This window comes from Hesperophylax consimilis, chromosome 13, assembly GCF_061612785.1.
Source record: "Hesperophylax consimilis isolate HC1 chromosome 13, BYU_Hcon_1.0, whole genome shotgun sequence".
Classification (NCBI taxonomy): domain Eukaryota; kingdom Metazoa; phylum Arthropoda; class Insecta; order Trichoptera; family Limnephilidae; genus Hesperophylax; species Hesperophylax consimilis.
In genome coordinates, this window is record NC_142848.1 from 30,314,923 (window position 1) to 30,340,073 (window position 25,151).

Below are 25,151 nucleotides of genomic sequence, written 5' to 3' on the forward strand. Positions count from 1 at the left end.
CCCAAGAAAAAGAGAATAACTAGGCGTTAAGGGATTAATGAAATAAATCAAAAGAGAAGTATGTGTGGTGAATATCATACTCTGTATCCAGACTTACTTCAAGATAATGAAAGATTTCATATGTATTTTCGGGTTACTAAAACACAATTTGAAGAAATACACGAATTTATTCAAAGTGACATACACAAGATTATTTCTCACAGTATGATCCCTGTATATAGCTAAACTCATGTCATATAGAACAGGATATCGTTTTACCAACTCAATTAATTGTTCGTCGGTCATTTCGCTAAATAAATGCAAAAATAATATTAAATTGGCCAAAATTCCGTATATGCTCGGTGACAGTTCTCGAACGACTGACGCGTGGCGTCGGGTGTTGTCTAGAAACATACTGCGCAGGCCGCGTCGGGTGGCGTGTTTACCCCCACCATGGGCAACACGCCGACCTGGCACGTCTACATCGGGTGGCGTGTGCGCGCATGGCGTCGCGTCGGATGTTCATAGTGTGATTCTGGTCATAAGAAAACAATACATTTGATTCGACTCAACACGCATCGCGTTTCATCGGGTCGCGTCGGGTTTTAATAATGTGTTCCCGCCTTTAATTAATACCTCAAAGAGGAAGGATTGATGTGTAATGGTGACCGTGGAATGCGTAGAAATTAATTCCCCCATATAACTTAATAGCAGTTGACATAGTTTTGGGACTGGCCCTTCGAGTGTGTTGCCAAAGGCTTATCACAGTAGTACCTTCTAACACTAACTCATACAGCGGAGTCGCAGTTTCGTAACACCAATTATATTTCAAGAAATAAATAAAATAAAAATGAAAAACATATTTTTTTTCCTTCAAAAGGTCACCCCAATAGATTGCCCAATATGTCGCATACAGATTTTCTTCAAAAGGTCGCCGCAAATGTGCATCCATCGCTCATTGAAAAGAGCTGAGGCACTCGGAAGTAGCTACGACAATGATGCTGGATGACTTCCGCGTCCTGCCCCAGAAGCTAGGTGGCAAAGTAATCCTGGAAATGAGTGCACTCTCCCTTCAACATCGTAGAAGCACTGCAGAACCTTGCATATAGCAGAAGTTTCCTGTATGCAATATTGTAGCATTAGTAGCAGTTAGTCCCATTGCGCTGTTGGGTATATTGTGTCCACAGCTCAGATGCGTACATAGCATTGAAGTATGTCTTAAAAGAAATTCCTGGCATCGTCGCAGTGGTAGAACTTCCATTACGAACGGTTGCCAAACCTTTTTCATGCAAAACTTAACGTTGGATTTGAGGACAAAATACTCAACAAAACTCAATCATTATTATTTTAATCAGAATATATAGCAAATAATATCTACCATGGATATTTACTAGCTGAAGTGTACCGACGTTGCTCGACTTTTCTCTACTTTCAATAAATATAAGATCCATGTATTATATTATACATAAACCTTCCGTAAGAAATTCTCTAAATGATAGGGAAAACCCTATCAAACTCAGTTGCATAGTTTAGAAGAAGTAAGCGCACAAACAGACTATTTCATACTATTTAGATATATTTTATATGATGATATATAGATCATTAAAGAATTCGGGGTTTCATTATTTTACAGGATCTTTTGGTATTTTCGGACTGAACGCAGTTGGCGCTAACAAAAAATTGTCCAAAGAAGCGTAGTTAGCAGTCCACAATGTATGGATGATCTGCAGTCTCTCGTATCTAGGATGAACGAAGTATGCATGAAGAATGAGTTAATGATGAATATAAGTAAGTCTAAAATGGTGTTTGAAAGAGAGAGTACGAAAACAGTGTGCAAAATAGCTGTGAATGAGGAATACTTGGAGCAGGTTTGTGTATTTAGGAAGCATGTTTACGAAAGATGGGAAGGTTGACAGGGATATTGAAAGAAGAGTAAATGCAGGTAACTCCATTAATGGAGGACTGAACGCAGTTGGCGCTAACAAAAAGAAGCGAAGTTAGCAGTCCACAATGGAGTGCTGGTACCTACCCTGATGTGTGGAAGTGAGGCGTGGAACTGGCAAAGAAAGGATTAAAGTAGATTGAATGCTGTTGAAATGAGATCCCTGAGGCGTATGTGTGGTAAAACCATGTTAGATCGTGTGAGGATTGTGGAGATCCACAAAGAGTGTAAGGCTGATGTAAGCGTAATGAGTAAGATCAAGAAAGGGCGCTTAGATGGTTTGGGCATGTAGAGCGAATGAGCGAAGATAGGAGTGTAAGGAGGATATACGATGCAAATGCGAATGGTAGAAGAAATCCGGGACGCCCGCGGAAAACATGGCACGATCGAGTGAATCAGATATTATCAGATAATCAGATAAATAAATAAATAAATAAATAAAATAAATGTCAAGAGTCAGAATAATAGAAGAGTCAGAATAATAAAATAATAGTATGTATGAGACGATGTATGAATGTGAATGAGGCAAGAAGTGTGTGCAAAACCGAGCTGTTTGGCAGTCAGTCCTCTCTGCCTACCCCTGCGGGGAAACGGCGTGATGGTAAGTTAGTTAGTAAATAGATTAGTAATAGTGTTACAAAAAAAAATCTCGCTCAACCTTTATACTTTGTCAATATAATTAAATATGAAAAAAAAACAGCGTAAAATAAGCGTTTTTTGATTGGAAATTTTATTTTTTATCTTACGACAAATTTTTGTGTCACAGTAAACTTGTCATTTGTAACACAGGTTTAATCCCATAATTTTAAACCATTATTTTTAATGCATTATATTTACATAGAAGGTAGGTTAAAATTTAAATTATATTGATTATCATTAGGTATCTCTTAAATAATACCCCAGGATTCCTTTAAAATCATGGAAAATCGAATTACTTAATGGCCAATTTTATAATTTAAAATATATTTTAATAAAATAGCACATATCCGTAATTGATATTTGCTATACCTAAAATTGATAACATATTTTTCTGTTTGGTTGTGAATTTTGGCCTCAGATTCTAATTTAAGTTTTGTATGAAAAAGGTTGTATGGAAAACGCCGTTATGTTTAGTTAGTTACGAAATAAATATCATTAAAATCCAGGGCAAATATCCACTCTCTCTATTTCGTACTAAACCCAGTGAATTGAGTGAATTAGAACCAAAAACCGCTAAAATGCAATGTATTTTTCACCGGAAAACAACAGAGTGTCCCCCGTAGCTATGCGGAGACTGTGGCCCGCGACTAAAGCGATATTTGGGTCACAAAATAATAAAAAATCCTTTGAAACGCCTAGCTTTTTAGAAATGCTCATGTCGAGGGCTGTTGGAACTTCAATACAGCGTCAAAGGACTTTATACAGCGCTCTTTTGTAGCATACCGATGAAGAAACATTCATTCACAAGTACTTGACGGATTGTACGAGTGTTGTAATATGTTTAAAATTATTATTGTACAATAGATTATTAATCCATAGTAAAATCTTTTCATTCTGACATCTGTGAAGAATACAAAAAAGTCTTAACCTCTTGGAAGACCGTTCGTGCACCAGTGACACGAGTTTTTCCCGCCGCACAGTGGACTGTCGCAAGTTGCGACACAATACGAAGTATGTCAAAAAAATACAAATAAATAGTAGTATATCTGTGTGTAAGGATATAATGGCCAACCTTAAGATTCTAGAGATAGCCTCATTTTTAATGTCAGTGCCATACAAATTTTTCTTTAAAAAATGATAACTCCTTCATTTGTATACGCAATTGCTTCGTACGAAATTTTATAGCATAGTAATGATCAGCAGAATCCATTTCTAGCCAAAAAAATACCCTTGAAAATTCAAGTCTCTATGTCTATGAAAGGCGATTTTCAGCCCACTGTGCGCCGGCAAACTGTTCATGGGCTGCTGGCATTGGAATTTCGCCATAGCTGGAATTTTTTGATATGCGATTTAAACCTGTATGCTACGAGTAAGTGACGATTTTTTTAACAGGATCGTTTGCAAATGAAACACTTTAGATTAGATTTTTGATTTTCCTCAAAAAATATATGATGTTCCAAAGGTAGGGCTACTTAAAGAGGAATTAAATTCATCCACTGTTTCAGAAATTTCATTAAAAATTATTGCTCGTGTCACGATATGTTGTCTTAGAACATCTATCGTAACAATTCGTCGTCATTTAAAAACATTTTTCGCGCAATCTGCGTTTCGACAGTTCTCATACGAGCACTACATAGCAAAACGTCACAGGCTAATCTTAACCATAACACAAATCTGGAGCAGCAAAAACTCTGGAGCACTTGTGTTATAAATGTAATTATAAGTGTTACGCTGATAGCTTCTTCTATATTTTATGGGTAAACTTTTTTTAGCCCGCAACGTAATTTTTTTATAAGTTCCTTTGGCGGATAGCGTTGAAAAATAAAAAGAACACACTTATGTTATCCTCCTGATATTTAGTATCACGGAGGAATATTTTTACAACATCATTATTCATCAATAGTGTGGGGTGATTTTTGATTTTGCAATTTTCCTAGATAAGGAGAAAATAATGTACTGTCAGAGAGAGATTTTCCGATTTAAAAAATATATATATATAGTTCACTGCCTTTGGTTTGTATATGCTTAGTTATAATACTCAAAAATTTGACAGGAGAATTGTGTCAGACCTGGTTGGGTTACACAAGGTCATTGACAACTTAATTGATAGCCCTGCCATGGTCGCCCCTATTAAATTCCATGTGCCGACTAGGAACATAAGACAAAATGCAACATTCTTATGCAATACATACATACTTGGTATTTCTATATAAAATTGTAAATTATGCTTTCGGATTCCACTACGTAATATTAGAGGTCGGGATTTATTTCAGTGCAGAAATTCTAGTACTAACTATCATAATATGTATTCCTCATTGCCCAGAATACTTATGGAGTAAAATAATTAAACCGAGTCAGACATTTTTAATTCATCACTTAACAAATATAAAAGATTGTTAAAGAGACAATTTAGTTATGTATAGTAAATATGTACTATATAAATATATAATTTTTACTATTCATATGTAACAGCCCCTAACAAGGGCGTTAGTAACGTATTAAATAACAACGAACTATCAGACACACTCACTAACCAATATGATGCATGATCTGGGCAACAAGTTTGGAAGTACTTTTGATATATTTATTGACTCCATTTACAGAATTAAGCGTAATCTACACCAGCACTTTGTTGATCCTACAAATTATAGTAGGGTTGGTAATGTAGTTTTAGTGATTTGTCTTATATGTAGTATTGTTCTACACGATTTTCCAATAAGAGGTGTTATTTTGATATTCAATCGTAAAAGATCAATGGTTTCGTTGCTTGTGTGGCACGTAGCGCCGTCTTGTTGGAAGTAAACGTTGTCCAGATCAATAATATCCAATTCCGGCCATAAAAAATCATTAATCATCTCTCGATAGCGCAATCCATTCACCGTAACTGTTACTCCAACCTCATTTTCGAAAAATTAAGGTCCAATGACTCCGCCGGACCATAAACCGCACCAAACAGTCACACGTTGAGGATAGAGAGGCTTTTCAATAATAACTCTAGGGTTTTCCGAGCCCCAGATGCGACAATTTTGCTTGTTGACGAAGCCACCGAGGTGGAAATGGGCCTCATCACTCAAGATGATTTGCATTTGATTCACTCAAGTGAATTTTAAAAATTTCAATGCATTGTTGAAGCGTGTATCGTTCAATTTTTATAAATGGCGTAGTTTATACTTGTCAAATGTCACTTCAAAAGTAACATCTACCGAAATAGCGGGCTATTCAAAATAACACCTCTTATTGGAAAACCCTGTAGTTTCTACATTATTTGATGTTACTCTTACGCTACATGTTTTACTAATATTTTTTTGTATTCAGTTTTTTGTTCTTAAAATCCAAGTAAGAGCCCAGCAGGGCCTAAAACCAAATAAAGTAAAATAAAATATTTCTTATACACTATTACCCCAAAATAAACCACTTAAAAGCGAAATTTGCGCGGCCGCGTTGAATATAATTATGTGGTGAAAAATCCCTGCTAATAATTAATAAAACAGAGACAATATTATAATAAAATGATCAAAAAATTACCTTATAATCGCATTTTTGATAATTACCGTACAGGCAGATTCGAAACTAGACATGCGTAATTACATATTAACTAACAAATCTAAACGAAACATGAAGCAGAACAAGACATATAAAATAAAAAGATAACGGTCACAACTAGAAATTAAACCCAGGACCTCTTGTCTTACAAAGACAGCGTCTTAAGGCGAAGCTTAATGCCAAATCACTATTTTGATTAATCTTTATAACGAATTGGTGTACATTATGAATACAAAAAAATATGCATTAGATACATTGAAGGTTTTCCTATCGCTTCGCTTGAGTAGAATACAAATAAATATATAAATTACTCAATAAAAAATATAAATGTAAACTACTAAAAAAAATATTTTTTCAATAGAAATGTATGAACGCATAAAGGAAACAACTTTTAAAAATACAGTATTATAGGTAAGATTATGTGTGACAGTTTCACTTGACTACCTTTTTTGCTTTCTTATAAAATTATTTACAAAATAAATAAAAACCAGTTTTTTGCTTGAAATCGAACGTTTCTAAACTCCGTTTGTCAAGCGATTTTAATGACTAGTACCGACGATACAAGGTATACCAAGAATATACACATGTTTAGCTTGTAGCTTCCTCTTAACGACTCGACCATTGGGACCTAATTATGAAACGCCATATTTGTCGATCTCATATTTCTAATTCAGAATTAACAATTTTTTTATGATAAATTAATGTTTATAAGACAAGGTTGTTATGCATAGCACAAAGGCTAATAAATTATTATAAGAAATAATTAGTGGCCTGTAATATCAATACAAATTGAAAATATCTCCCGAGTAAAAATAAATGCCGGGAATTGAACCCGAGCCTTCTGATGTCCGGTCAGACGCCCTGGACCATTGAGCCACGTCGGCTTATTTAAATTTAAAAAAAAAACTAGTATAGGAAAAAAAAACTAATATAGGTTAAGTTTTCAAACGAAAGAAAACAAAAAACTTATTTTATTTGACCTCCCCCCCTCCCAATCCCACGAAGTGAACAATTAAATCGGCGAATCACGACTAATTATTTCAAATCTTTAAATTGGTTATTATCTGCGTAAAATATAATCACATAACTGAAATACAATCGGCAAAAAGCCGGATTTCACTGGGTGGATTTAATTTTTAAAAAGCTTTGATCCTTTTCATAGACGGAAGGATTACCCTAAGCCATCAATTATGTAAATGTTCCCTTTGAGCATTTTTTAATCGCAAGCCTAAGGATAATGTTACCTCGTCCCTCTACCTCTGAACCTCCTGGTAGTCCTGGCGCCCGGGAAATTTATTTTTAAATTAATTCCAAGAATTGTTATTTGGAAAATTAATCGAATATAGCTTCGAATCTTTTTCCGATTTGTTGTGATAATTATCCATAAGTTAACTTGATGTACATCATACATTTATACCCATACGGGTATAAATATTCAGCTCGCAGTCAATTTCATCATGAGCAATGGAGCAATTATTCATTTAATAGCCAAAAAATTAAAATATTGCTCATTCATAAATACGTATAGTTTTAAGTCACTAGTTATAAGTCGAAGTTCACTAGTTATTAAACTTAGTTGTATGTCATAACTGTAAGAATTTATGTTTTTAATATTTTATTATTGTACGATAGATTATTAATAATTCTCATCACATCTGGGAAGATAATTATACAAAAAAAATCTAAAGGCTACGTGAAGAGGAATCAAATTTTAATCTATGTGATAGGGTACATGTTTATGAGCACTTGAGCTGATTTTCTCTAGATAGTACCTAATAATCAGTAATAATCCACACATTATTATTATTGTAAGAAAAATTAAAAAGTTGAGAGAAACCGAGTAGTAACCAGGATAATTTATCCATTTATTTAATATCAGCGGTATAAATATACCACACACAATAATTACATGTCACAGAATAACAATCAACTGCGATATTAAATCATAAAATGACGACAGAATGTATAAAATGAATACAAGTTATATATAGAAGGAGATAAGAGTACAAAAAAATATAGCTGAAAAAGGATAGTTCGTGTTTGTCTAAATAATAATTAAACATTTATCTTTGATAACGACTATAATACGATGGAAATGCATGATCTTCCGTATGGTTAACCAAAGTAGAAAATATAAATTTAAAATTATTTTATCATATAATATTCCTGCTGCCGCCACAAAACCTAATTTCCGACATAACCTTAAAACAAATTGAACACAAAGAATGGGTTTTAAACTAATGGCTGGGGATAAATTTTATTTCCCTCCCTTCGCACGACGGAAAGCAGCGGATGTATGTAAATCCACAGAATTCTGGATTTACGCCCTAATACGACGCGACGACGCGGGGACTGGGGTAGAAATGGGAACAGAACCGGCAGGGCCGCCGCGGCCGCCGTAAGGGAAGCTGCCACTTTTGTGAGAAAATTAAATTGCTACTAATTCTTAGAAATAATCAACAATAATTCCAAAAATAACAGTCAGAAAAAGAGATGTTTTTTAGCAAATTAAAAAAAATCTCTTTAGTAAATTCCACAAATGTTTATTAGATAATTTAAATGAGTAGTGTTTATTTAACAACGATATAAATATACCATATATACCATAATTACATGTCACAGAATAACAATTAACTGTGGCATTTGATCATAAAATTACGACAAAAAGTATAAAATTAATATTAGAAGGAGATACAAGTACATAAAAATATTATCAACAAGTATGAGTAGACTTTCGTTATAATTATAATATTTAATATTTGGCTAATTTATATAGCGCCGTTTTCGTAAGAAATCACCTCAAGGTTATATTAGTAATGATTTAGAAGATATTATAGTAAAACCTTCTTGTACCTAGCTTCTGTGCAGTTAAACAGATCAGCTACATCTGCGTACCTACTACTGACTTCATGTAATCTAGGTACAAGCGAGTGTTTGGAATGCTTAGTCTTGGAATTGTTACAATTAAACAAAAGGTTTTATAACGAGCTCTTTTTAACTCTTGTGGATAAATGAAATTCAATGAGGTTAATTAAATCAAGGCTGTCTACACTACCATTTACAATTTCGAACATAAATATTAAGTCGGATATAATTCTTACGAGGTTTTTGCTAAAAACACATCGTTTTTCAGCACTCCCGAACAGTTCGCGTTTTGAACTTGAATCCATGTGCTTCTCTGGTATAAATTTAAATTCGGACATTTTTTGCTAAAAAGTTAAGAAAATACTCAAGTCAATCTGACGAAACCTTCATATAAAGGCAACAAAACTAGTGATCAACTCCCACGTCTCGATTATTGTAACGATATCCATGCCAACCTTCCAAAATATCAAACTACCAAACTTCATTAATGCAGAGGCAAGGCTTATCAAGGCTTACCGGGTCTCTAAATATTCGAACTGTTTATAGCACCTTCACTGGCTCAAGTGCCCCGTAACACTACAGTACAAATGGAAGTTTATAATTATGGCGAGTTTAGGTTCTTTAATCTGACCATCATGATTTTTGTTGCTTTTCGTTAATTTGATTTTAGACCCAGGATGGGTTTCAATATTTTAAGGCATTCTTTACGTGATTTTATCAATTTTCGGAAGTACATTTGCAGAAACGGTGAGCAAAAAGTGACGCATATATTGCCATTTTTTAATATAAAGAATTTACTCAATTTAACACTACATAACAAAAACAATTTTTAAAAAGGAGTATTGGGAACGAACTAATAGTTCTGAAGTGTCTGAAAACAATGGATATATTTGTAATAACATAAAAACAAACAACTCCAAAAATGTCCTTATCGTGGAATCCCGCCAGAGTCTAGATTCAAGCATCCAAGCGCACTGGAGAAAGTTGTTGGTACTGTACGTATATAAAATAAAAATATAAATACTATTTCCTTGTTTGTATTTCATTCCATTCTTACTTTTTTTCGTGTACATATATGCTTTATGTGTACCTTCACACATTCCGACACATTATTACTATGGATTTCCTTTCACGTGAATAAATAAGAATGTAAAATTTTTTATGTTTTAAATCAATCACCCAATTGAAAATAAACGCGGATACATCGGTACCTACTTAAATGGTAAAAAAAACTCAATTAACTATCCAAGAATCACACGGTGACCAGTAAACAGAAGCATTTTAAAAATACATCCTCCTGGTAGGGCCGCCCGTGTGCGCCACGGACAAAGCACGTAACGATGTGACGCCCCTGGAACTGAGGGCAGAACTGGGGACCGCGACGGTGGAGTAATATGGTGCTAGTGCCCGGTGTTGATTTCAGAGGGTTTCCTAATCAATTAAAATTTGTAAGAACATATTATGTTATATTGTGCTAAAAAGGTTTTTTAACAAGCTCGTATGGAGGTATCAATTTCCCTTAAAAATTAACCTACGACTCGTTTCTAGACCGCACATCAGTATGACTTAGAGAAAAAACGGCTAGAAATATTACTGAGAGCATATAAATTGTACGTGGTAAAACCACATGCAATGGGAAAACATAACGTAGGTTATAATCAAAGCGTTAATTTAATTATTTAAAATACTTAAAAATACTAACACGAATTATTTATTTGCTCACGTACACACGCAAAATCAATATGAGTAAAAAAAATTTTTGATATAAAAAATCAATTCTTTATAGGCATTGTATTATTTTGATCGTAGTATATTGGATTAATTATATACCATTAGTGCCACCTGTGATGTTTAGGTCATATTAATTATGAAAGGTTCTCGTCTCTGCTAGTCACTTGCTGTTAAGTCGCGTCGGTAAGAACAGTGTCCTGTATTGATGCCTGTTGAATTTGAAGGTATCAATGTGGGTGAACACTTTTTCATATAAAAGACTAGGTTCCTCTAAAAATGCTCTTTTACTCCAAATCAAAGGTTTCACCTATCCTAAAGAACTACAGGAACCGGCCTGTATCTAATGTATTTTACATGTAAAAAGTGTCTATTCATGGTGTACATGCGAATTAAATGATTCAGATTGTTCTCGAATAGCATTGTTTAATTTAAAAGGACCCTACAATTTATAACAGGCATACAAATACGTAATTGTATCGGTGATTCAATCCAATATTGTATTTGTATGCCTTTCTTAAAGGAATTGAGTTTTTTATACTAACAAAACTGTTTATTCATATTCATATTACGTATGTACGGACGAAAACAAATGATTCGACTTAATATTTTAAAGCATAACGTGCAAAAGGTGTATTTACATAAAATAATTAAATAACGCAATCTATGACTACATGGATTATAACGTACGTTACGTTTACCCTTAAATGTAAAAAGGAGGGGTAGCACTGTGTAGATATACTGCATCACTCGCGGGCCGGACATATACATATAAATATAGTTGTATATTATGACTGGCACATATGTAGTATATATATATATGATAGGTAGGTAGGTAGATAGATAGGTATATTTAGGCAACTTTATGCTAAAAACATCCTAGCATACCTCTTCAAACACTAAACTACTTTTGATAACGTCAAAACTGCTCGAGATACTAGAAACAAATGACATAATCTCTTATAAATCCCTTTCGGTAAAACAACTTTTGGCCAGAGAAATTAGAAATTTTAGATATTTTGCTACAAAACTATATAATGCTCTCCCACTAGCCATTAAACTGAACAATTTTTTTTTTAATATAAAACAGACACCAAGGCTTGGAGTCTCACCAAGGCAGATCCAAGATCAATTTGTTTATAAAAATCCCTTTATAAGTATATACTCCAACTATAATAATACAAAAACAACACGTCAAATCACCAGAGATCAAATGGGAAAATAATTCACCGACTCCAGATATTTTCATATCAGAGGGTTCGGCTCGGTAGAACTTCTAATTGGACCTATAAATCCTACTGATCCCTCAATATAAATATTTAAAAAATCTTTCGTAATCCTACATGTATTTAAAATGACTGATTTTCGCATTTTTATATATAAATTCTTTGACAGATCTAATACGCCTAAATTTTGAATGAGAGAGCTAGGTATAATGCCAGTAGCCGAAATAACAAATGGTAATATTTTTATTGTCTGAGAATGCCAAATTCTTTTAATTTCATTTCCTAAATCTGTGTATTTTCTTATTTTTTCAGAAACAGATTTTTGAATATTACATGAATTTGGAATAGATAAATGATATAAGTTATTTTTTTTAAATTTTGTCATGTAAAACAATATCGGGTCTATTATGACTAATCGTTGGGTCTGTTAGTATAGTTTTATCATAATATATTTTATAAAATTCATTTTCTAAAAATGAATTAGATTTGTATTCATAATATGGTACTTTATTACAGCAGTCAATCAAGTTATGTTTAATTACCAAACGTTGGTGAATTATTTTTAATCACTTATTATTATTATTTATTATTTTTTTATCATTTTCACATTTTCATTTCATGTAATGAAATATTATACGTATCAAATAATATATAAACACTAATTTATGTATCTAATACGTCTGTCTCGACACAGGTATATCCTAGTGAGACAGACATCTAAAAACACATGTAAAAAAACTTTATATTGATAATAAAAAAAGTATTCAACAGAAGCCTGTATTTGGTCACACATTTAATTCAGAAATTTCCAACTAGGTGTACCAACGGGCTTGGTAGCTTGGGGCAAGTGAAAATCAGTTATGGCGGATGGGATTTCGGTTGAACGTAAAATATCATTCAGAACACGATACCATCTTTTCCCCGTGGCGCGGATACATTCAAACTTTTCAACTTTTTCGAATCGTGCAGCCACCACACAGGAATCGTTTTACCCCAAATCACGTCAGCGTGTGATTTCACAACTTGAATATCTTAAGACAAATAATTGCATTCACAGTACGTTAGCGATTTTCAGGCAGAGGGCGCCAGCATTTCAGTTAGAAGGCTACTTTCGCCATTATAAATAAATGGAGAAAATTATTTTAATTAAAATCTCCACTTTGTGCCGCATTCAGATACCATCCACAAAGAAACCATTCTAGTTTTAGTCAGCAATTATAACACATTCACTTACTTTTTCACCATATCGATAATTTTACTATGATTACCAATTTAGAAAATTTTTAAGAATATTTTTGAATTAACTAAAAATAATTTCTCTCGGGGCCTATGACATCTTTGGGGATGCTGAGTGGTGTGTGGGGGTCACTTTGAGGGATGGGAGGATTGAACCTGGGTCTTGAAATAGGTCATGAATTCAAATTTATTTTGATTTAAAGTATTTTTTTCAAATTTGGAACTGATTGTGTGTAAAGAATTCAGAAAAGCTGTAAAGAACCAAGCTATAATATAATATTATTTAAAAGAAAAATATAATTTTTAAAAACTTTACTGGATTGAAAAGAATTCAGACTAATCCGAAATTATTCGCTGGTCAAAAATACTAATTGCGGTTGTTTGTGCGTCTTGCCTAACTCTGGTTCAATGAACTCAAATTTGCTTTGAATTTAAGTATCTTTTAAAAAATTGTAACTGATTTTGTGAAGAACTAAGAAAGCGTATAATCATTTTTGGAACAAATTCGGTTTAGGGGAGTCACTCGAATAACCGAAATTGAACTTGATATAGACTAATTTAGGACTGGGGAATCCGAATCTGTAAGAATTAGGTGGGGGTCGGCACTATTAACTGAGTTACAGGGTCTTGAAATTTCGTACGCGATACATAGAAACCAAGTTTTATTTATCAACTATGAATTAAAACAGATTCGGATTCCCCAGCCCTAAATTATTCTAAATCAAGTTCAATTTCGGTTATTCGAGTGACTCTCCTAAACCGAATTTTACCCTCTTTTTAAAAGAAAATTATTTTAACTGTAATTTTCAAAATTGAAACTTGTTTTCAAGAATTCAGAATATCTTGTGATTTTGCATGGGTCTGCGACAGGTGTTCAATAAAAAGAACTACTAGAATTATTAATATAAAACGCATACAAATGTGAAACAAAGACGACAAAAGCCTTGTGTGTCAAAAGCTCGAGAAAATAAGTCTTCCTCGTAAATCAAAGTTCCAGCAGAGGGCAGGGAGCAGGGAGCAGGGAGCAGGGAGCAGGGAGCAGGGAGCAGGGAGACGGGAGCCGGGAAAACTGAGCCGCAGCCGCAAGATGTGACCAAAAAATAAAACAACGCGTATCGTTAGCAAATCGCCCGAATAAACAAACGTCTCCAGCATAGTAAACACGTGCGTCAAACAAAATAACCCCGGGAGACTTTTTACTACAGCCAAATGTAGAAAGACCCTCATTCCGTGATAACTTATCATCATTTCGTTTACGTGACACGATACAACAGTTCTTCTGTCCAGAAACAGGGAGAAATTTTAATATAAGATGTTGAATGTTCGAAAGAACCATTTACAAGTCATCATCCTATTAAGGCGATGCCATACGTAGTAATACAAAATTATGTTTTTTTTTATTTTTATAGTGAATACCTCACAAGAGTCCCAACTGCTCCCGTCTGGAGCCAGTGAGACTATGGCATCCCCAATTGGGGGATGTTGTGAGGCTGAAGGTAAGTGGGGAAGGGAAAGAGGAAGGTGGGGAAGTACCTGGCTATTCAGATCTAGTCACTAAACACGGCTAAAGCCATTTGGAGCAACGTTTCAATTCTGAATGGTGGTCTTACACCAGGGCGATACTGGTAGTATCTTCCACTCTGGAACGTGCCGCAAATATACTATATATTATTTTAATTAATTAATTGTGAAATAACACAAATTAATCAAATAAAATTTATTTGCCCACGCCGGGTTCGAACCCGCGACCTTCGGAATGGCAGTCCAATGCGTTACCACTGGACTATGCCGGCCGTCAAATGAAGAATGTGTTTTTGGTTTGAAAATTTGGTCGCGTAGAAATGTTTCAGATGCTTTAATTAAATACTGCGAGTATAATATATATCTTGGCCTTTGAAATAATCGAGTATTTTTTATATAAGTCTTTTTAAAAGCCCAGAAAAAAATAATGTATAAAGCCTTTGAAAACTGATTTAAAGTTCAAAATCTCCTACTTACGTAGCCCATTTTCGGTTATGATTTTATTGTATAATGTGGAAAATTAAGTTATTTATAAAACGATCGGAAAAAAATTAAATATTTATGCCTGAACATCCACAAAATAAAATAAAAGGCTCTTTTTGGCTATGTTTTTTTCTTGCATAAATCAAAATATGCGGATGGTGTTAAGCGGGAATTTAAACCTTATCGCCATCTACGTAAGGGTTGTTATTGATAGCGGCTCAATATAAAATATTACACGACGTAGTGCATCGCCTTAAAAGATATATACCCCGTCCAAAAAGATTTATTAATGATTAAACTATTGCTCCCAAAGAAGTAAGCAGAGAAGATGCAACGCCGTACAACTCTATCCTGGCACACACTCCTCGCTATTATTACATGCATTTGTCGCATCATCTCAGCTGGGTACGAATAAATTTGCGAGCCAAACCGTTCGTAAACCGCTAGTTTTCATGATTAAATCGATCTGTTTCTTCTCGGTTTATTCGACGAACACAAAGTAATTATCAGTTCACATTGGGATGGCGTCGTATGAATTTTGTTCTCTTCATTTCTACTCGCGAACCTACAGGCTCCATCGTCTATTTTATTATTTGCCTATTATTAATGCCTCTATTCATTTTTCTCCACCGTTTTGTGTTTAAGCTGTTGGTCAAAAAATTTACGAAATAAAATATTTTCTCTGGGATCCTGTACAAAACGTACACAAAAAAAAGTGGAGTGAAAAAGGTACAGAGATGAATATATCAGCGGAACAATGATATAAGAATTACATCTGCACAGAACATGCACGCACAGTCGTACAGGAGGCTGACAAATCACTGCTGGTGGTTCGCGATTAGTTCCTTCCTTTCCCATGGATCGCTGGAAGTTTGTTGATAAAATAGCGGTTCATAAGCGGATCGCGAACGGTTCAGCTAGCAAATACATTCCCACATTTTATACACTCGGTTATTCTGAATCTTGACATAAACGGACAAAAGATTTTGATTGACTTGATAATGCCATCTCTAATCTCCGCATACCCAATTTCTAATTATTGGTTCCTAACTAGGCAAATTGCCCGTTCCAAGGAACCAAAAAATATGTGAAATTAAGTATGTGATTTGTCTATGTCTATAATATAACTCATTAATGTATTAATTTGTGATGTTTAATCGTTACAATCTTATGATAGAGTCGAACTTGAGCTGTTGTGTATGTTTCAATTGTGTATGAGCAATTATTAGAATAATGGAAGATATATATAGTGTGTGATTAGTCTATGTCTGTATCATAACAAGTTTCTGGTTAACCTTTTAAGTTTTTAAGTCCCAAAAAATTTAATGTTATTTTTTAAGATGCCGAAATGTTAATTATATGAAATTCCCTCGATGGAAAAAAATCGCAAAGTAAGTTTCGAAAATTATTAAAAACACGTTTTGTTCTGTTATTTAATATGTTAAAGGCATGAAAAAATCAGAGTGCCTCTTTAAATTCAACTAAAGCATTTGTTGAGAGATTTTTGCTCTATTTCAAACGAGTCATGTTTTATCAAATATTTTCACCATTTTCGTTTAATTAATATTAGCGCGCTCCCTCTAACATTCGTATTTACATATCTCCCTTTCAAACCATATTTAAACGCTTACTACGGGGCCTTAAGGTAGATTATAATATTATTTTAATACTTTTTAATGCAGAGGCATATGAGATGTAAGTACTTAAAAGTACTTTATTACGTTAGCAATTTAACGGAACTAAAACTTTTAATCGTTTAACTACTTTTGTAAAGAAAAAACTATAAGGTTGTCGAATGACTAAAATATAATACTTGGTATTTCCCCGAGCAGAACTTAAACAATCGAGCACATTCATTTTTTTCATGAAAATTACTACATTGAAAAAAATACGTAAATTAATTAAAAAAAAAATTATTCCAATAAGAAAAAACCTTAAGAGGAACGGCTGCTCAGCCTTTTTCGTACAAAACTTAAATATGAATTTGAGGCCAAAATATTTGACCAAACTGAATAATTCTGTTTTTAATCGAAAGGTATAGCAAATATCTAGCACGAATACAATATGCTACGATATTTATTTGTGTTTTAAATTATAAAACATAAGTTATTAAAGTATTAAATTGTTCATGATTTTAGAGGAAACTTTAACATTTTTTTGCGAGTCAATGGTATTTATTTTTAACAAATTCTTACACAACCTTTTTTAGTGAGTTAATGGTCATCGAAAAAGGGCGTTTTTGGGTCGAAATTTGTATTCCATTGTAAATTGGTATTTTGTAATTTTAATTATAGCCCATCAAAATGCTTTTTCAATAAAATAGTTTATTATTATCATTAACTCAAATATTTGCCAAAGTTGCCTCGAAAATCGTGAAAATTGATTTCTTAAGGCCTATATTTTATACTTTGAAATACAAATAATTAAAGTAGCACATATCCGTACAACTGCATATTTGTTATAATGTTGTATTAAAATGATAAACTAATGTTTATAAGACAAGTAATAAAATAATGTTTTATTTACAGGTGGAAAAAATATAATAAACAGTAATTGTTGATTGAGGTACTAGTACATATTGAATCATTTGGCGGGTTGGAAATAAGCCGACATAGCTCAGTGGATACATAGCACCTGACCGGACATCAGAAAGCACGGGTTCAATTCCCGTTGGCGGCATTTATTTTTACTCGGGAGATATTTTCAATTTGTATTAATATTTCGGGCGACTAATTATTGCTTATAATTATTTAATTATTTTTCAGTTTAAGTATTTTATCCTCAAATCCATGTTTAAGTTTTATATGAAAAAGGTCGAGCAGCCGTTCCTCTTAAGCTCGTTGTGTGTTTTGCAAAGGTTCTGCTTTTCATCGATTACTTTAGTTGATATCTACATGGCGTGCAACGCGATGGGCTATATAATATTTGATATTCTAAGTGATTGACATTTTCCGATGGGCAAAAGATTATTCCTTTGGAGTAATGAGTTGGGATTGATTTAGTGAAATGACAATCATTCATATTTTCGCCGATGTCATGACAGTAGATCCGTCATTCTTTCAGTGGGTCAGGCCGATTCAAGGTGAATAATATTTCATTAAAATGGGAAAATATAAAAATGAGGAGAAAAGAAAACGATCAGCATTTTTGACGATGACTAGAAATGACAATGACAGGTATTGCACTGTGGACCTAAAATTCAAATTTCTTTAAAAAATATTCGCAATTTGGCAAATGAAGAGATTTTTTTTAATAATCAGCATTTTTGACACCTCACAAGCGCGCCCTTGTCTTAATAGTGTGGTAATGGGAACTTTAACGCCAAAAAACAATTGACCCGCGCTGTGTGGAGGTTAATGCAGGTGCTATAAGAAGGGATTTATTAAAATGGGTCTTGAAGATATCCGGATTATAGAAAAAAAAGGAAAAACAGACGGCGCTAGCTCGTTCCACATGCGAATTGACATATTTATTTATTGGACAATTTGTTATTACGCCGCTTTTGTGAGATATCACCTCAGGGGCGCTTTACAGTTGATGCAGATATTACAAAAAAATTTAAATATTACAAAAATAAAGTGAAGTTAAGTTAAGTAAAATGAAGTACAGGAACAGGTGACACGATGATAGAAGATAGAAGATGGAGACTCTGCAGCAAGAATCCTAAGAAAGAGTCCACCGCGTCCACCAACAGTGCCAGCACGAGGTTTTTCATTCGTCCAGGTGTGTGTCTGCTGCTGATAAAGCGCTGACAGAATATCCTCTCACAGATACCAGATCTTGGCAGCACAGCTGGGTTTCGCTGCTGCGACTTACACAAAAACGATTCGATGAAACGACCCGTTCTCACGAAACCAACACCAAATGCGGACGGGTGTTCTGCTAGTGTTCGTTGAGTCCTTTGTACTTCAAGCAGGTCCTATTGAAATATCTGTAAAAAAGACTCAGCCTGCCTATATATATCTTTTGTTCATTAGAGATGGTAATCGGTCTGTTTACTACGGATTGTGAATCTGACGGACCGCCCTTCCTATCACTCCCTAACTTGGACTCCAGACTCCACAACTTGGGTAATACGTACGGACATATAACAGATGTATGGAATATATCGCTGTCACAATACAGATATGTACCTACTCAAGAACCATTTATCTACGGCTGACATAGGTACTCCCTAAGAAGTTCTTTCGTAAATTTATTAACTACATCGACGAAAATATTATACATATCTCTACCGATTATCCTACGTATTTAATACATGAAATTTAATTGAGATTATATAGAAATATAAATTATTTAGTAAAAATGTAAGCCCTTACAACCTGTAATATAATAAATTTATTTTTACTAACATTTATTTTTTTCCTCTTTTTAAAGTTTTATTAACATTATTTCATGGGAAATTTGGTTTTTTGTCTTGTGATATATTATAATCAACTAGAAATAATTACTAGTATTTTACCTATCTTTAAGCATTTATATACTACATATAAAATACATACATACATATTTATATATTTATGTATATACCTAATCTTTATGTTTAGTAAGTTTCATATTAAATTATGTAAATATATATTTTAATCATTATATTGAGTACAGGATCTCACTGTTAGCTTTTGTATTTACATTTATTATGTTATCTTTTTTTTTGGAAAAATGCCACACAAGTTAGGAGGCTTCTTTGTATGAGTGTCCCGGCCTTGTGATCTAGGAGGTTTTGGTGTTACCCAAAGATATTAGAAGAACGAGATATGCTATGTTGGCCGCCGGACCGTAGCCGGAGTACTACCTAATTAGAGTACTTTGAACGGTATCGGGACGTGTACGCACAGAAATCTGTTCTATGTATTAGTGCGGATACCTTAGCACAAGCGAAGGTGTGCAGTAGTATTGGTGAACAAAACCGGCGACACTCGGCAAAACAATTCCACTCAGTACGAACTGCGCATAGCACATCTCGTTCTTCTAATATCTTTGGTGTTACCGTACTGTTACTGTTGTCTGTTACCGTACTGCTATAACAAGACACATATCACGTGACCCGCTAAGCGTAACCCAACTATGTTGTTGCGACGTGCGTTGGAAAAGTACATAAATATTAATTTTAAAACCTTATCACTGGACAGAAAAATAACATACGTACATTGTTTATTCGCCGATTAAAATCCTTCGGGTAGGTGCTGTTACAACCTGTACCTGGTCGTATCGAGTGCGATAGCGATATGAATGTATGCCGTTGTGGGACGCACAGTTCCGATTTAGCAGGCTCTAAAATATTTGAAGGCTTTGTTTTACCTGGTAGGCTTAGCGAATTAGCGGAGATTTGTTCGTTTTTATGCGGCGCAAAATGCAGCGAGTCAAATAGGGAAACCAAAAACCGATTTTCGTGTGTTTTTTGTGATATTTTTTTTTGTTACGTTATTTTACAAGTGTATTATTGTTTCAGTAGTTAAAAATATACATAACTAGCTGAAATCCCGACGTTGCCTAGTTTTTTGGAATCAGGTTTACATATTAGGGGATTCTAAATTCAGTTCCTAATATTGTTTTTGACTAACAGCTTTAATAATCATCGAAAAATATTTGAAAACTGTAAGTGGTGACCTATTGTGTTGTTATCAATGTGAATTATGTAAGAGCTTTCATTTTTATTTTCATCAGTAATTACCAAATTCGGTTTTGGGGTGGGAAAATGGAGTAGGGGCGGTTTTTTCAAAATCTCATGGACACAGTGAACTGTTTTGAAGGTCAAGTTTGGAAGATGTTATCAACCTCTGAATCAAGCTGTAGATTTGTTTTGAAACAACCACAAACACAACCCTACACCAAGACACTTTTTTATATCATATAGATTATAGTTTCGGTATTTTCACTTGTCAAATGAAGAAACAAAGCTGTTTTTTTTCTTTTATGTATTCAATAATATTATTATTAAATTTATAAAAACAGTATACTTACATACAAGTTCTGCGGTCTAGGTATTATTAGTGGACTTGAAAACAATAAATAAAAGCAAGAAAAAATAACTATTTCAGAAAAAAATACCATTTAATATATTTTATAATTACTCGGCACGGGAGATCCCAGTGATTGTATCTCTATATATATTTGTTTAGGAAAATAAGATTTTTTTATTATTATATACAGCGTTTTCAAGCCTCTCTATCCCCGACGTGTGACTGTTTGGTGCGGTTTATGGTACGGCAAGTCATTGGACCTTACTTTTTCGAAAATGAGTCTGGAGCAACAGTTACGGTGAATGGATCACTATCGAGAGATGATTAATGATTTTTTATGGCCGGAATTGGATGGTGGATGGTATTGATCTGGACAACGTTTACTTTCAACAAGACGGCGCTACGTGCCACACAAGCAACGAAACCATTGATCTTTTACGATTGAATATCAAAATAACACCTCTTATTGGAAAACCCTGTATTACACACTTTACAAATATAAGGCAAAGAGTCCCGATAAACTGCTTTTTAGCAGTTTGTCTGGCGGGTTCTTTACATTATAAATCTTATTATTTTGAATTTACAGTTACATTTTTATAATTATAGGGTAAACCACCCAATTATTGGCACTTTAAGCAGCTACTTCACAAAACCGGTAAAATTTGCATGTAAAAATATGTTTTAACAAAGAGAAAAGCATTTATATTGGTCTTCTAATCTCTGCAGAATATTATAAAGTACTTATCATTAATAAATTATATCGTTTTCTTCAATATAGTGTACCTTTTAAAAAAATACCTCAAATACCAGTTTCTGGCATAGCCAAACCTTTCATTGGCAGTGATTATTACCTATTATTGTCACTGTTCTCCCGAGACTGAAAAATAGCTGCTAGGTCTTATGTAGGGGTTTTAAAATGTATTATACATCGTCTATGTTGGTACCTATTTTAAGATAATTCTTAATAGAAATAAACAAAATAAAATCCTTTGTTGAGAAAAGTAACATTTATTTATATAGGAACATCCCATATCAGTTGAAACGCTTATAGTTAAATAAACTTTCCATAAAGTATTAAAACAAAACCAAAAAAGCCTTCTACCTAGGCTTGAACAAAAAATAGAACAATTTTAGCTTAAGACTATTTAACTTCCTTAATTATATTTAATTAAATCACAATCTAATTGATTAAGATCATAAGTAATTCTTAAGTCACGTTAGTCATCTGAATCCTCAGTCAACATTTTTTCTATCTCAGCAGCACTGCAATTTTTGCTAGTACCTACTTGCTTTTTGGTTTTCTTTGTTATTATTTTTAAGTGCAGCTTTCAATTTGCCATTGTCAAGTTTATAGAATACTTCCGAAAACAAAATTTTAGACACGTTGTCTTTAGTTTGTTTTTTGTTTTTCTTTACCATTTGTTTCTCTTTTTCCAATTTCTTTTGTTCTCTTTCTTCTTTTCTCTTTTTAACACCTTCTGCTTTCTCTTCTTTAATTTTTTCATTTTCCTGAGCTTTCCATTCGGCAGATGTTAGTACAAAAGGCGTCTTCTTGGTATTTTTTATCCCTTTTCTTTGTGGCGTTTTAGGATGTACCAAAATATCTTGTAATTTTAATATATTATCTTCCTTAACCAGTGGTACTTTCAGTTGCATAAAATTATTTTGATCTGCACCTATTTTGACATCTCCAGTTACTCTGATAGACGGTTTTTGGGGAGTTGAATATATTGATGATTGCTGCTGACTGCTAACGGACGCTTCGTAGATAGATGTTTGTTGAACAAATGTTTGTTGTGTGGATGGTTGTTTGTTGCTTGGTACGTAAGTGAATGATGGCTGTAAGATCGAAGCATGCTGTAAGGAAGTAGAGGCTTTTTGGGAGGATACTTGCTCTATGGATTCTGGCTGAATGAATGCTTGTTGAGTGGGTGAAAGATGATTGTGTGGTTGTTGGCTAACTGTTTCTGGAATAGGTTCTTGTAGGGTTGATGTATCTTCTATAAAATAATTTAATTCAGAGCATTGGACTATTTCCTCAACATCTTGTGAAACATCTTTCGTTAACGCTTGAGATGGATTAGGACAGTTTTCTGCCATTGTGTTTTGAATGGTTGAAATGCGGCGACGTCTGCAGGTTGAAGGAGCCTAGTGCAGTTAGGGTATAACGTATAACGGTATACGTCAAGTGCCATTTGTGGCCATCTCTCTGTGGCCTCTTACATCAGATGCAGAGACTGTGGAGCTGGCAGCTGTTACGGCTTCTGGTGTTCGAAATGTAACTGTTGGATGTCTAGCTAAAAACAATTTAAACCACTTCTCACCATTCTTAAAACTGCTGGCTCTCCCCGATTTATTGATAAAGTCTGAAACACTCTTTATCAAATCTTCTTTCCTCTTTGGAAACCCTTTTTTGCTACTGATTTTTATCCAGTTAACAAAAAGCTGTTCTTCTTCGTCAGTTAAAATTGTGGACGGACCGGGCTTAGAGCGATGATCAGGATGTTCCAATCTGAATTGTATAGTAGACCGTGGTACGCTGAAGGTTTTTTCAGCAAGTTTTTTGCTCATGCCTTTTGATATTTCGTGGAGAGCTTTTTGTAGGTATAAATTTTCCGTTAAAAACATTTTTTACTATTTTTTTCTCTAGACTTCTTCTGACTAGGCTTCATTTTGAAAGTGGCTGAAAAGACAATATTTTTATTGGCACGTTTTTACCCAATGTTTGACACCCGTGCCAATAAATGGATTTTATATAATTGGCAGTGGGCCAACTTTTGGATTGGTGTGTTCAAAACGTTAGAAAATATTTTCAATGCAATTTAAACTCAATTTTGAGACAAACAAGGTATAATTTTTAATAAACTCAAATTATTTTAAATGCCCTTTTATTGGCATGTGTGCCAATAAAATGGATAAACCGATTTTACGCATACCAAATGTTGGCACCCCACAAATAACTAAAAGTTGGCGGTTAAATTATAAAATAATGTTTTAAAAAGGGAGTTAATATATTCAATAATAAAACAAAATGATTAGGTATAAGAAAAACAAAATAGATTTGCAATTTTTAAAAGATTACGATAGCTCTTACCTTAGTAAAAAACGAATATTTTGATTGTTTTTGTCGCACAGGTTGCGGCTTGTCAAACAGATGGTAAATGCGCCGCCATGTTTGAAAAAAATTAAAATGTGTGTTGCCAGTTGAGTAATAAATGATACTACTGTTTAATTTCTACTAAAAAATATAAGATCTGGCTACAAAAAATCTTAATTTTCTTAAAAAACTAGAGCATGCCAATAAATTGGTGGAGTGCCAATGATAGGGTGGTTTACCCTATGTACCTATAAAAAATAAAAAAAATTTACAGAAATATATAAAATAAAAACTAAATAACAATTTTAAAAGTCTTTGGAATAATATATCATTGTAAGCTAATACAAATTAATGTGCAAATTAAAATCAAGTGCGCCAAGTCTTCAGTATGTTCACCAATTGTTTGTTTTGGGCACAGTTTTTAATTTCAGCAGGTAACGTATTAAAACAACTGGGAATCAAATAGTTTAACGTTCTTTGTCCATATTTATTTGTATGCTTAGGAACAATTAGTCCTTCATTAAAGTTAAAAAGAGTATTATGATTGTGTTCTAGCCTGTTTATATATAATGGGGTTATTTGTGTGCTGAAATATAATTTTGTACCACAGAATTGCTCTCACTGAAAGAATTTTGAGACTGTGATAGAAGTATGGAATATTATGCCTTTCTTTGTATATTTTTTTTTACAGCTAATAATTTAACCAATGAATTTTGCACGGATTGAACATGGTTGATATTAGTTTTACAGGAAAATCCCCAAGCTGTTATTCCATACTTTATAACAGATTCAGCTAGAGATAAATAAATTATTCGAAGTGTACAGATTGGAACAAAAATTATTATTATTATTAATTATGTATTTAAAATTTGTATTTATTTCGTTTAATTTTTGACAGATATCGTAACATTCGAAAATGACTAGAGGTGATT